The following is a 13,039-nucleotide window of genomic DNA, read 5'->3' as shown; positions in this document are numbered from 1 at the left end:
AGTCTAAACTAGGCTTTCCAATCGGAATGAATAGCAGTGTACTTGACTTATCAACCCTCGCATGCTTTCGGGTGGGTATAAACGTCTCGGGTAATATTACGCGTTTTATGCACTCGCTGTACAATCTACTATTGTTTGTTTTTATTAGCAAGCTAAACGAAACCAAAGGTTTTTTAAAATATAAAAAAAAAACCGACCGCCGGACATGCGCCAGAGTGTCATACCAACTAGACCACCGGGATCAGTCCAACAATATTATTCTAATTGATCTACTATTTATCGTTAATTGCTTCAATCAGCTAAAAGCAAACCTAGCTAATATTTTTTGTCTCACTTTAGTGCCATGTTTTCGCGAACTGATACAGTATATGTTTTAGGAAAATGCCCAAGCCGTATATCACGTGCTTTGTATATAATATTTACAATGCACATAACAATTATAGTTAACGTTCGCTTTGTTATGTACACTTGAGTCAACGTTTCGTAAGTTTTAAATAATAGTTTGTCCTTGTCTGTTGCTAAGTTTATTTAGAGACACGTATCTTGAATTACAAGTGACAAAACTAAATCATCATCATCATCATCCCAGCCTATATACGTCCCACTGCTGGGCACAGGCCTCCTCTCAGAACAAGAGGGCTTGGGCCGTAGTTCCCACGCGGGCCCAGTGCGGATTGGGAACTTCACACGCACCATTGAATTGCTTCGCAGGTTTGTGCAGGTTTCCTCACGATGTTTTCCTTCACCGCAAAGCTCGTGGTAAATTTCAAATGTAATTCCGCACATGAATTTCGAAAAACTCAGAGGTGCGAGCCGGGGTTTGAACCCACGACCCTCTGCTTGAGAGGCGATAGGTCAAACCACTAGGCCACCACGGCTGTATCAAAACTAAATATTAGAAACTATATATTAACAACTGCATGCTTGAGTGTACGCCTGTGTTTGCACCAGCATTATTTTATTGTTTACTAGCTGTTGCCCGCGACTCCGTCCGCGAAGATTTCGTTTATCGCCATCCCGCCGGAACTATTCTATTCCCCGGGACTAAACTGTCCTATGTCCTTCCCCGTAACTCAAACTATCTGTGTACCGAATTTCACCTGAATCGGTTCAGCGGTTTTCACGTGATGGAGTAACAAACAAACAAACCAACAAACAAACACACAAACCTTCGCATTTATAATACTAGTTTACCAGCGGTTTCGCATGCGTAAACTATTCGATCTGGTAGTTACAATTGTAATTCCGGGATTTCACAAAATTCCCCTGGGAATTCCCAAAATTTATTGAGGTTGTGTTAAGAACAACTGTCCAAAATTTCAAGACTCTAAACCCAGCGATTGAAATTTCAAGATTTTATCCCTATCCCGTGGGAATATTGGGATAGAAAGTATCCTTTGTTTTAATCTAGGTTATAAACTAACTTTTTGCCAAATTTCATCCAAATCCGTTTAGCCGTTTCAACGTGAAGAAGTAGCAAACATACTCACTTACTCACTCACAAACTTTCGTATTTATAATAGACCCCCTTGCAATAAAACGGGCACCCATGGTTTTTGTATTTTATGTGCAGGAAAGCTTACTTTCTAAGCTTCAATAAGTACCTAAAAATCTGAAAAACCATAGGTGCCCGTTTTTTTTTGCATGGGGGTTTATTAGTAGGATCTGCGGTGTAGTGGTATACTTACTATCAAGAATGAAACTCAAGGATTAACTTAGGTATATGTCAGACTCAACGGGGTCACGGGGTCAATCACGGTCAGTTTCAAGTAAAAAAACCGGCCAAGAGCGTGTCGGACACGCCCGAAATAGGGTACCGTAGCCATTACGAAAAAATTAAGTACTATTTTTCTAAGGATTTCGTATTTCATACGGAATCTTCCATTGTTTTGGTATATTTTATACGTTAGGCTGCTATTTACTCTTAAACTACTAATAATTCTCAAGCAAACTTAACCGTTAACGAAAATAAAAATAAAAACGGCCAAGAGCGTGTCGGACACGCCCGAAATAGGGTTCCGTAGCCATTACGAAAAAATAAAGTAATATTTTTCTAAGGATTTCGTATTTTGTACGGAATATTCCATGTTTAGGTATATTTTATACCTTAGGTTGCTATTTACTCTCTAGTACTAATAATTAACTGTTATAGTTTTTCTTGAAAGTTTGATATACTTACTACCATCCTGATTTTTTTCAAATTTTTCCACCCACCCGTTTAGATTTTAGAGGGGGGGGGGGGGCGCTCGATATTACGCTTCGTCGTAGCAAACTCCTAAGTCTCCTAATGGTTTTAAAATACCTGTCCAACGATACCCCACCCACACTATAGGGTTGGATGAGAAAAAAAAATCACTCCCACTTTACGTCGATGAGAGGTGCCCTAAAAAAAATTTTTTTTGTTTTATTGTAAGTACCATTTTGTCGGCATAGTTTACATATATATATATATATATATATATGTGCAAAATTACAGCTTTCTAGCATTGATAGTCCCCGAGCAAAGCCGCGGACAGACGGACAGACAGACAGACATGGCGAAACTATAAGGGTTCCGTTTTTGCCATTTTGGCTCCGGCACCCTAAAAAGACTGTCGCCCGCGACTCCGTCCGTATAGATTTCATTTATCGCTATCCCGCGGGAACTATGCAATTTTCCGGGATAAAAACTATCCTATCTCCTTCCCCGGGACTCAAACTATATGTATACCGAATTTCATCTAAATCGGTTTAAAGGTTTATTAGATTTTGACTTTATCTCTATCAATGCCCTTGTATAGCAACGGCATTCTATTCATAACTGCACAACAAACTACTGATTCATTCAACAAAACATCCGACTGTACGAAAAAAAACTTCATATCTTGCCGTCCCTGACGCTAATATTTAATACGAGAGCGAGAGGGACGGTACGATACGAACTTCGATTTTCGAATTTAATAGTAGCCCTGACCTCGCATCGTATAAAAACTCACAACTGTATCTGTACATTATTTCAACCAGATTCTGTTGTGTTCTTCTCTCCTAGTAACACGCATCGCGCCAACCTTGGTAACTATTGCCAATCCTAACGGAACGCGATGTAATTAAATCTTTACTACTATAGCATAAAATACATAATCTAATACGATATTGACATACTAACGACCTATATATGAACTGGTTGGAAATAGACTGAATCGCTTTACTGCTTTATGTTTTTGAATGCATGGTGATGTCACACGGTTGACAACCTACAACGTTTTAAGTTCCTGTCTTACATTCGCTCTTCCCAAAATTTACTTCTTAGGTACTGTTCCAAATTCTTCTTCTAAGTTCTATCATAACTCCTTCACTAGCTCTTCAATCCGTCTGTCTGCGTCGCCCCCCCCCCCTCTAAAATCTAAACTGGTGGGTGGAAAAAATTCAGGATGGCAATAATTATATCAAACTTACAAGGAAAACTATAACGGTTAAGTTTTCTTAAGAATTTTTAGTACTAGAGAGTAAATAGCAGCCTAAGGTATAAAATATACCTAAACATGGACTATTCCGTACAAAATACGCAATCGTTAGAAAAATATTACTTATTTTTTTCGTAATGGCTACGGAACCCGATTTCGGGCGTGTCCGACACGCTCTTGGCCGTTTTTTTTTATTTTCGTTAAGTTCGGCAGACGACTCAGTTCATTGATATGAACTACCTATAATTAACTTTTTGTACAAGCTGAAAAAAAAAAACATTAATTCCCTTCAATTCGACTGACAGGTGTGTAAGGCTGCGGTTCCACCAGAGATGTACAAGGATGTGCTGCGAGGAATGTCTTTCATGAACCAATCAAAGTCAAAGTCAAAATATCTTTATTCAATTTAGGCTGTAACAAGCACTTATAAATGTCAAAAAAAAACTACCACCGGTTCGGAAAAACCTCTGTTGAGAAGAATCCGGCAAGAAACTCAACGAAGTATATTTTTTTAAAACAGATTTACAATATTATTAAATGATATCTATATACATCACAAGTATTTAACACAACTTTATTTTTAACACAGTAGGTTCGCTATTTGAAGGGATCGCTAATGAGGATCGGAATTATTTCCAAATATCCCTCCCTGTCCATGATATAATCATTAACTTTATAATACGCCTTTGATATTAATGTCTTCTTGACAATAGATCTGAATTTTGTATCCGTTTCATTTGTAAGAAACGTTACCCGCACAGCACAGCTCTGGTGGAAACAGCTGAGCGGAGCGAGGGGAGATAAATGAAGCGTTGCTATTGGACCATCAAAAACACATTCCTCGCAACACACCCTGCACATCTCTGGTGGAGACGGAGCCTTATGGTTAACGCGAGCAAAGCCGCGGGCAGACTGGTGTACTATTTTAATGCGGCTTTAGCGTCTGTACGTCTCGCTAATCGACTCGAGGGCCTTGGCATCAATCGCAGACATGTTTTAGAAAGAGCATTTTGCTTTTCAAACGATCTCTTCCTTTACACGCTCATCTAGTTCTAAAGATACTTACTTGTATTTTTTTTTTACTCAAAACTGACCGACCATGTTCAAGGCTAGAGTAAATAGGCTGTTACTGAACCAGTGAGATACACCTATGGATATAGGTTGACCCTATATATCTCACCCGTGTGGTGTCGGGTTAGAATGAGGGCTATCGTTTTTTGTCTCACTAGATGGCGCACTGTTGCGTGAGGTTTTTAAGTATGGCTTTCAAAGTCTGTTATTACGGGCGTGAAAACAAAGTTTAGATTAAAATCATATTTAATACACCTTAAAACCGTACCATAAAAATATCGAGCATGCCACAGTGTTGAATAGTCCCCGTTTTGTTCGGAAAAAAGGGAGGACTAATGTTACCGAAAGACAAAACTGTCTCAAAACACAGACATTCATTGCCCCGTAACGCATATTTGCCATAATTAATTTCAGATATTGCAAAATATTCACAAAATTATTCTAATTATAAATAAACCCGCGTAGCTCACCCAAAAACTATGAGATTTGACATTTCGGAGACCTCACACTACACTAGCGCCTCTAGTGGCGAATTCATTCGCGATAGCCCTCATTACACCTCTCCATTTCTTTCGTGGATGTCGTTAGAGGCGACTGAGGATATAGGTTAAGGTATACCGTAGGCGACAGGCTAGCAACCTGTCACTATTGTACCGTTTTTGTAACCTAGAATTGCTAAAAGTGGCTCCGAAACGGTAACGTTTCGTGTGCTCTGCCTACCCCATTTGGAAATACAGACGTGATGTTTGTGTGTGTGTGAGACTTTAAAGCGAACGCGATCGAGACGTGTGCCCTTAGTGTAAGTTTTCGGTTACAAAATACGTCTCGATCGCGTTCGCGTTAAAATCTCAATTTGTATGGAAACACGAACATCGCAAACGTTCCGCTAGAGGCGCTGTTCGTGTTTCCATTTAAATTGAGATTTTAACGCGAACGCGATCGAGACGTATTTTGTAACCGAAAACTTACACTAACGGTACAGAACACAAACCTTAGGGTCTATTCTATGCACACGCGTTACTAACGAGACTCATTAGATTTTTTAAAAGTCGTCTGCGCCTAAAATATAGGCCATGTGCATAGGCCCTTAGAGCGGTACCGACTCGCGCTTGGCAGTCTTAACTTAACCACCGACAACATTGTATTGAGAAATTACAAAAGCGTGCGGTCTCGTTTCCGCATTTTTGTACGGGCTATTTATTCCTGCTCCTACCGTTTCATGCCACCCTGGTATGTCTGTGTTGAAAGTTCACATTTAACTGGGAGTTTACGAAATAACTAGCGGTTTTCTTGTTTGCGGTTTTCTGCAAGCTGAGAAAGAGTGGCTGGTGTGAATTGATGTTTTTTAACGTGAAACGTGACTATACATGGAACTTGTGCTAAAAATGCATTTGCACTTCTCATACTCGTAAAGTTCGTGTTTATGTTGGATCTAGGCGACTTAAAAGTACTTTCAATGCTCTAGGGCATAAAGTAAAATCTTCGTCTAAGACCAAGGTAATCAGGTATGGTGCAACTTCCACAAACCAAAAAAAACTTCATATTTTTTTAATGTTTTTTAATTTATATAAAACTAAAAATCAATCAAATCAATCAATATTAATCAATTAAACTAAAAAAATATAATTATAAATAATGCAAGAAAAATAATAGGACCATAGAAAGTGAACAATCGTTTCCACTGGTGCTATTTCATTTCGTCGCAATCTAAGTGAAAAGCAGAGTGTAAAACTCGAGCATTAAACCCATTTTCCCCTCGACTTGTCTATCCACCCTCGCCGTACCGGCTCGGGCGGCATATGAACGTCTCGGGTAAAATGGCTCGTTTTATGCTCTTGTTCTACAATCTACTATTAAAACTAAAATCTTAGCAGTTAATCATTTTTTTAAAGGAAATCGTAGCGTCATACGAATTTAGTGTAGTATAAAACTCAGTTTACACACGTGGACTTTAGTGTTAATGCTTTAGAATACATTATCGCTTGAACAATGGCTTGAATGCTAATCAAACTGCTGGTAGTTCGTGTCTTCCTGGTACTTTTTGTGCAGTTACGTCACTTTAGTGCGCAGTAACAATCGTTAGGTAAACTGCACGCTTAATTGATTTTTGTTGTTATTGATTGTGACGAAAATTGCATCCTATGAAAAAGAGCTTTCTGACATTTTCAAACAGTAATTCTTCGATTGTGTTGCTAATCCTAGTTTTAGGGTTCCGTACCCAAAGGGTAAAAACGGGACCCTATCACTAAGACTTTGCTGTCCGTCCGTCGGTCCGTCTGTCACGCTGGATCTCATGAATCGTGATAGCTAGACTGTTTCAATTTCCAGAGATGATGTATTTCTGTGGCCGCTATAACAACAAATACTAAAAACAGAACAAAATAAATGGCCATGCAACAAACTAGATTATTTTGCCGTTTTTTTGCTAAGATCCAATGTTTTTTAGATAATGGTACGGAACCCTTCGTGCGCGAGCCTATTGGCTAGTGTTTTATAAATTTCTAACTAGGTAGTTCGTCAGTTAGAAATCAGAAATATTCAGAAAATATTTGTACTTACACTATTTTTCTTTTGTCTGTTAAACAAAAATGAATGAAGATAGATATAGCACTCACTTTACGGGGAAGTTTTCAATAGCGTGCGAAGTTCCCAATCCGCAGTGGGACCGCGTGGGAACTAAAATCGTATCATTTTGTGAGGGGTCTACTCTAGGTTCATACTCAGTAAGTTAGGACTACATAGGACGGGTTGATCTTTAAAAATGAATTTATAGCGTAAAATTTGTTTACATATCTTAAAAGATTAATAATTTAATTACTATAAGGTTATTGAACCGGAATTATTAAATAAACTCAGTCAGGGGGTCGGCCAGATAAAAATATTCGTACGTTGACCGCATGTTATTAATACTTGGTTAAAAATAAACTTAAACTTTAAAGGGCCGTAATGTAAGCTCCTTTTATAAAGAATATTGTAACAAAGGCAGTGTTGCATTTTCTACCATTAGCATTTTGTATTCAGTGTTCTTTATCCCTAAGACTAGAAAATACTATATTTGCCCAAGTAATTGTTGGCAACCCTGTTTGGTGCTTTATCTTCTATGTAATATTATAAAATTCTCGGGTCAAAAAATCGCGGGCAACACCTAGTGTCATTATCATTATAAAAAGATCATGGTCTATAGGTGTTAAGTCAGTTTAGTCGACCAAGGAATGCGGTATTTGACAACTCCTGATTTTGCTAAATCTTAATATTATTATGAAAATATAGATATACAAGCGAAGAGAAAATTTCAATCGGTTGAAAATTGGATTTATAGTGATTTTTTGAAAAATCTATATACCTGTCTCTTTCTCAAACGCTTTTCTCTATGCAGCAAGTATGGCGGTACTGGCGTGTGACGTCACATACCAGTATGTCTTTCTCTGTCTAATCTTGAATTTCAAACCTTTATAACTTTGTTATTTGTAAAGGTAGCTTAAAAATTGTTTTTCTATTCGATAACAGGCATTGTGTATTTTTAATTTATAAAACATGTACAAAATAGTCAAATACCGTATTGGTTTACCACCCTAAGGTTTAAATTTCATTTGTAGCGCTTAAAACGTCAAAACCTATTTTCACTTGCAAGTCAATATGACAGTCAACCTTATTAATTTATTTCTGAAGTAGGAGCTGTCATCAAAATTGGTAAAGCACTTTCTTGGGCGACTATACTTTTATAAAAGCTCTCATCTCAAACCTCTTTACGTATTGCGTTTCATTCAAGGTTCATTTGGGTTACATATTTATGAGGTATGTATTAGATTTTTTAAATAAATTTTGACGATTACAATATGTATTAGAATTATAATTTGAAATTCCTATAAAATATACAAAACGAATACAAAATAGACTTTCCAGTGCTATCGCGTATGAATTTGCCGCTAGAGGCGCTAGTGTAGCGAGAGGTCTCCGAAATGTCAAATGTCACTGTTTTTGTGTGAGCTGCGCGGGCTTATTTATAATTAGAATAATTTTGTGAATATTTTGCAATATCTGAAATTAATTATGGTAAATATGTACGGGGCAATGAATGTCTGTATTTTGAGACAGTTTTGTCTTATTTAAGGTATCAAATATGATTTAAATGTAAACTATATTTAATACCTTTTTTACACCCGTAGGCCGTAATAACAAACTAACAAGTACTTCAGGCAGGACCTTTGTCTACAGTGGCGCCAACTGGTGAGCGCGAAAACGGTAGCCCTCATTGTACTTGTTATTCGACTAGCAAAGTAAGTTCCGTATAAAGCATGTCAATCAATCGAATTTCGACTCTAACGGACACGAAATAATATCTTTGACAATCGCACCGATAGAAATAAATCGAAGGGACCAAAATTCAAAACAAACGTTTAAAAAAAATATTTACATTCGTAAAACATTGGACACGCGGAAGTAGTTCTATATTTAAAATAGGATGAATGTTGACAAACAAACACCTGTCTCGCTCCTTCTCGCGGTTAAATAGATCGGTTAGTAGTCTGTCTCGCTCGTTTAACACGGTTTTGCGACGTTGCCTATCGTCCCAGATGATTTTGATTAGCGCAGTATACGTAAAGGTGCCGGATGAATCATGATATTATGCGACATAATTATTATGTTATTATGAATAACATCGCGATTCAGTACGCGCTTGAAACGTGGCAAGCGATAATTATTCTATTTAAACGATATGTTAGGAATTGTTTGATTTTTAAAGTTGACCTTTTGGAATGATAGCAAATACGTACGATATTTTCATATACATGCATTACTGACATTATTTTATTTGTATACATTTGTCGATCCTTTTGTCAATAATTCATATTCGATCGATTCGATCCTAATGTCATATAATTACGTAACATGCGTTTATAATGTATTTTTGTAGAAGGTAATAAATATATCTATCTATTTTATGGTGTCAACTATGAAAAGTCAAAGTCAGTGATCTATTTGCAAACATAGAGCGAAACTGGTTAGTATTTATAAATTTAGGGTCCTTTAAAATGACATCTGATCTATGAATATGACAGAAGTGTTGACACCAATTATGAAATGCTTATTGATTTCTTTTGGGATTTTTTTATTTAATAATAATAATAATAATAGAAGATATTTATTTAATAGTTTGCTTACAAAATCTACATAGGTAGGTACATAACAAATAATAAGTACAATCAAACTATCAAAAGGGAAAGCGACTCAGCTTATGCCTGCGCCTTGCAGAACAAAGTCCCTTGGCTAACAGACGCTGTTTTTCAGTCACCCCCATAAACCATAACCCTTATAAATACCATCAATACACATGCGCATTTTTTTTTATTTTTTTTTTATATACATTGGTGATTTTTTACATGAAGACATCGCATCACAATAACTCCATCAAAAGAAAAGAGGAAAATCATCTTCCCAATTCCTCCCCATTCTGCAAACCAAGTAACCAGGCCTTACAACGTCTTTGAAAGTCTGTCAGGGACCCACTACTTTCCTTTTATCCTCAAATTCTCGAGCGTATTTATGCGCGATTGAACTACAAGCATAGCAATAAACTTTCAGGCAATTTGCCTCATCACAATCTCAGGCCAAAGTAGAGTTCTGCTGCGTAGTTCTCCCCGCGATCTCGCTATTGTATCCTTACTTTTCATTTTGTCTGTGATAATTCATGTTATGCGGAATTACGCTGTGCCTGTATGAACCTATTCCAGTACTACGCTTCAGTAGTTAATATTAATTGTGTAAATAAGCTATTTCACCTTATCAATTGCACAATTGCCTGCAATAGACTAGACTTCCTGTTCGCGGCTTCGCGTGCGGTTTTCGTTCCCCGCGGAAATTACGTGCATAGTGATAAATTATGCTATCTCACTATATTTAATTCTAGATAATGAACAAATTTCACACAGACATGCTAGTTTTTTTTATAAGATAAATATTACATTTACCACGAAAATTGCAAAACGTGCGAAATTACATTTGAAAGCAATTAATTAATTTGAAGCAATTCAATGGTGTGTGTGAAGTTCCCAATCCGCACTAGGCCCGCGTGGGAACTACGGGCCAAGCCCTCTCAATACGAGAGGAGGCCTGTGCCCAACAGGGGACGTATATAGGCTGGGATGATGATAAATATTACATAACTTTGCAAGAATAGGTAATCAGCCCTTTAACAATATATCACAGTGTACTCTAACCTATTTATTTTTTATCCATAGACTGTTTTGTACATTTCAATATACAGTGTTAGGCAGTAGGGGTTTTAAGGGATGATAGTTAAGGTTATTCTGAATTTTTTGACAACATTTACTATTAGGTATACTAAGTTTCACGGTTTTTGAGATAATGTTTTTTTTTTAAATCACTCCGTTTGTCAGTTTTTTTTTTAATTTAATATCCTGTATAATCTAGCCTGTATTGAGTTTATTTTTAGTGTTTTGCCTTCGCAATACCTTGGTTCTTCAAAATAAATCCAAATAATTGCCTACTACTGCTACACTGATCAAAAAAACTTCTTTAGACATGACGATAAAAAAAAACTCATATAATCTTGTAACTTTGCATGACTACAAAAAAAAAGTAACAGCGATTTACGCGTTCGCTTAATAAACTTCTTTGATTTACGGGCTTTCTAAAATATGTGCTATTTAAAAAAAGAAAAATTAAGGTATTTCATGGGCAATCACCAAAAAAGGCCTCCTTTCCATACAGTGGAATTGTGTCCGACTACGACGGTACTGGCTGTAACGACTAAAATTTTTTTTTAACTATTATAGTAAATGTGGTCAAAAATGTTCAGAATGACCCCACATATCATCCCTTAAACTACACCCGACTGCCAAACACCCTGTATAGGCATATTACTACTGCCGCTGCCACTGAAGATCCATAACATAAGTGCAGTTACGGGAGCGTTGCCGTAATGCCGTAACTTTGAGGAAAGAGTAGGTTGGTGTTGAAGATCCCTAAGTTGTATCGCTCCGTAAGCATTTGCAATCGAAATCTAACGTTTTAATGTTTCTAGGTACTTTTTATCCAGTGAGAAGTTGTATCGAGTATTGTAGTAAATTTTCCCATGGTGGCAGCCATTGTCGGGCTATCGGCGCACCGTGTCCCTAACACACAAATGACCTAAAAACATCGATAAGATCCGCAATCTACAGCAAGGCCGCCAACACGTTATCGGTGCACGCGATATCAGCTGGCACTCGACACGTCGATATTTGTTTGTATCGTAACTTTTTGCCAATAATAAAAACTGTTATAATAGCGCAGGGCTTTTCGGTTATACTGCGGGATCAGAGATTGACTTAATCTCGCTTCGCCGAGCTGTTTACATTCCACTAGAAATGTGCTGCGCGAGGATAATGTAAATGAAGCGTTTCTCATGCCCGGTTTCCACCGCGAGTGGAGCTGACTCATTAATGACTTACAATTAGTTTAACGTACAACGATCGACTGCATTAAAGTACTTACACCGGATCTCTATGAAATTGGTCACACACACACACACACAAACATCACACCCGTATTCCCAAATGGGGTAGGCAGAGCACACGAAACGTTACCGCTTCGGAGCCTGAGCTCGGAGGTTGAGTTCGAAACGCGTCAGTGTATTGTGGTGGTGGTGGTGTTTGGGTTTGTGTGATTTGTGTGTGTTCTTACAGTGTGGAGGTGGAGGAACTGCATGAACACGCATATCTTGCATAAACTTAGCTATCATAAGGTCGCGGGTGAGCAAATTAATTGTTTTAATTCATTTAATAAAAACAATATTATCAATACTGATGACGTAATAGTATGACTGCCGTAACTGCTAGCGTGCTAGTTTCCTCTTATATGAAAACTGCAAATGCATTGTGTATGACGTGTTTGTGTGAAAATCAACAGACTGTACCGTCCGGCAATCGATTCTAATCGATAAAGCGAAGATAATGGCGAACACGATCAAGCGGTTACAATTCCATCCATTTAACGAGGTTTGAAGTTTGAAATAAGTACCTACTTAATACTATGTAAGTTTATTATACACCAGAAAACAGTAAATGACATTTAAACATAAATAAAATTATCCTAAACTTAAGTAACTAACTTACATAAATTGTTGAATAACTTAAATAAGTTGTTGGTACTCATGGGTGGTGGTGATCATTTCCCTTCAGATGACCCGCTTGCTCGTTTGCCTCCCTCTCTCAGCAAAAAATAAATAAAACAAAATCTGAAACTAAAACAATTTATGTAAGCCTACCCCTTTAGGCAAGGTCCCGAAGAAGCTGGCAGCGTGGCAGCGTTTGCTCTTTGAATACCTAAGCTGATTCTTTGTCTGAGGAAGCTGCCATCTCTTTGGTCCTTTGTGACGTCTACTAACCTCTTAAATATCTCTTATGCTTAGCGCTAGGACCCTACGGATCAAGGGTATATCAAGATCGAACGGGACAAAATCGTATTGTTTTTTTTTTCAACCTGTTATACCTCATGTGCTGTAAGTTTTTGCGAATAGTGAA

The 13,039-nt window shown here is 37.5% G+C and overlaps 1 protein-coding gene across 2 annotated transcripts in view; it reads left to right on the top strand.

The window, feature by feature from the left end:
- atos (atos homolog atossa) overlaps nucleotides 1-13,039 on the top strand; it is a 73,673-nt gene that overhangs the window by 35,924 nt on the left and 24,710 nt on the right. The gene's annotated exons all lie outside the window — the stretch shown is intronic.

This window comes from Choristoneura fumiferana, chromosome 27, assembly GCF_025370935.1.
Source record: "Choristoneura fumiferana chromosome 27, NRCan_CFum_1, whole genome shotgun sequence".
NCBI lineage: Eukaryota > Metazoa > Arthropoda > Insecta > Lepidoptera > Tortricidae > Choristoneura > Choristoneura fumiferana.
The sequence above is the reverse complement of the archived record's forward strand: the minus strand, read 5'-3'. Positions and strand labels throughout refer to the sequence as shown.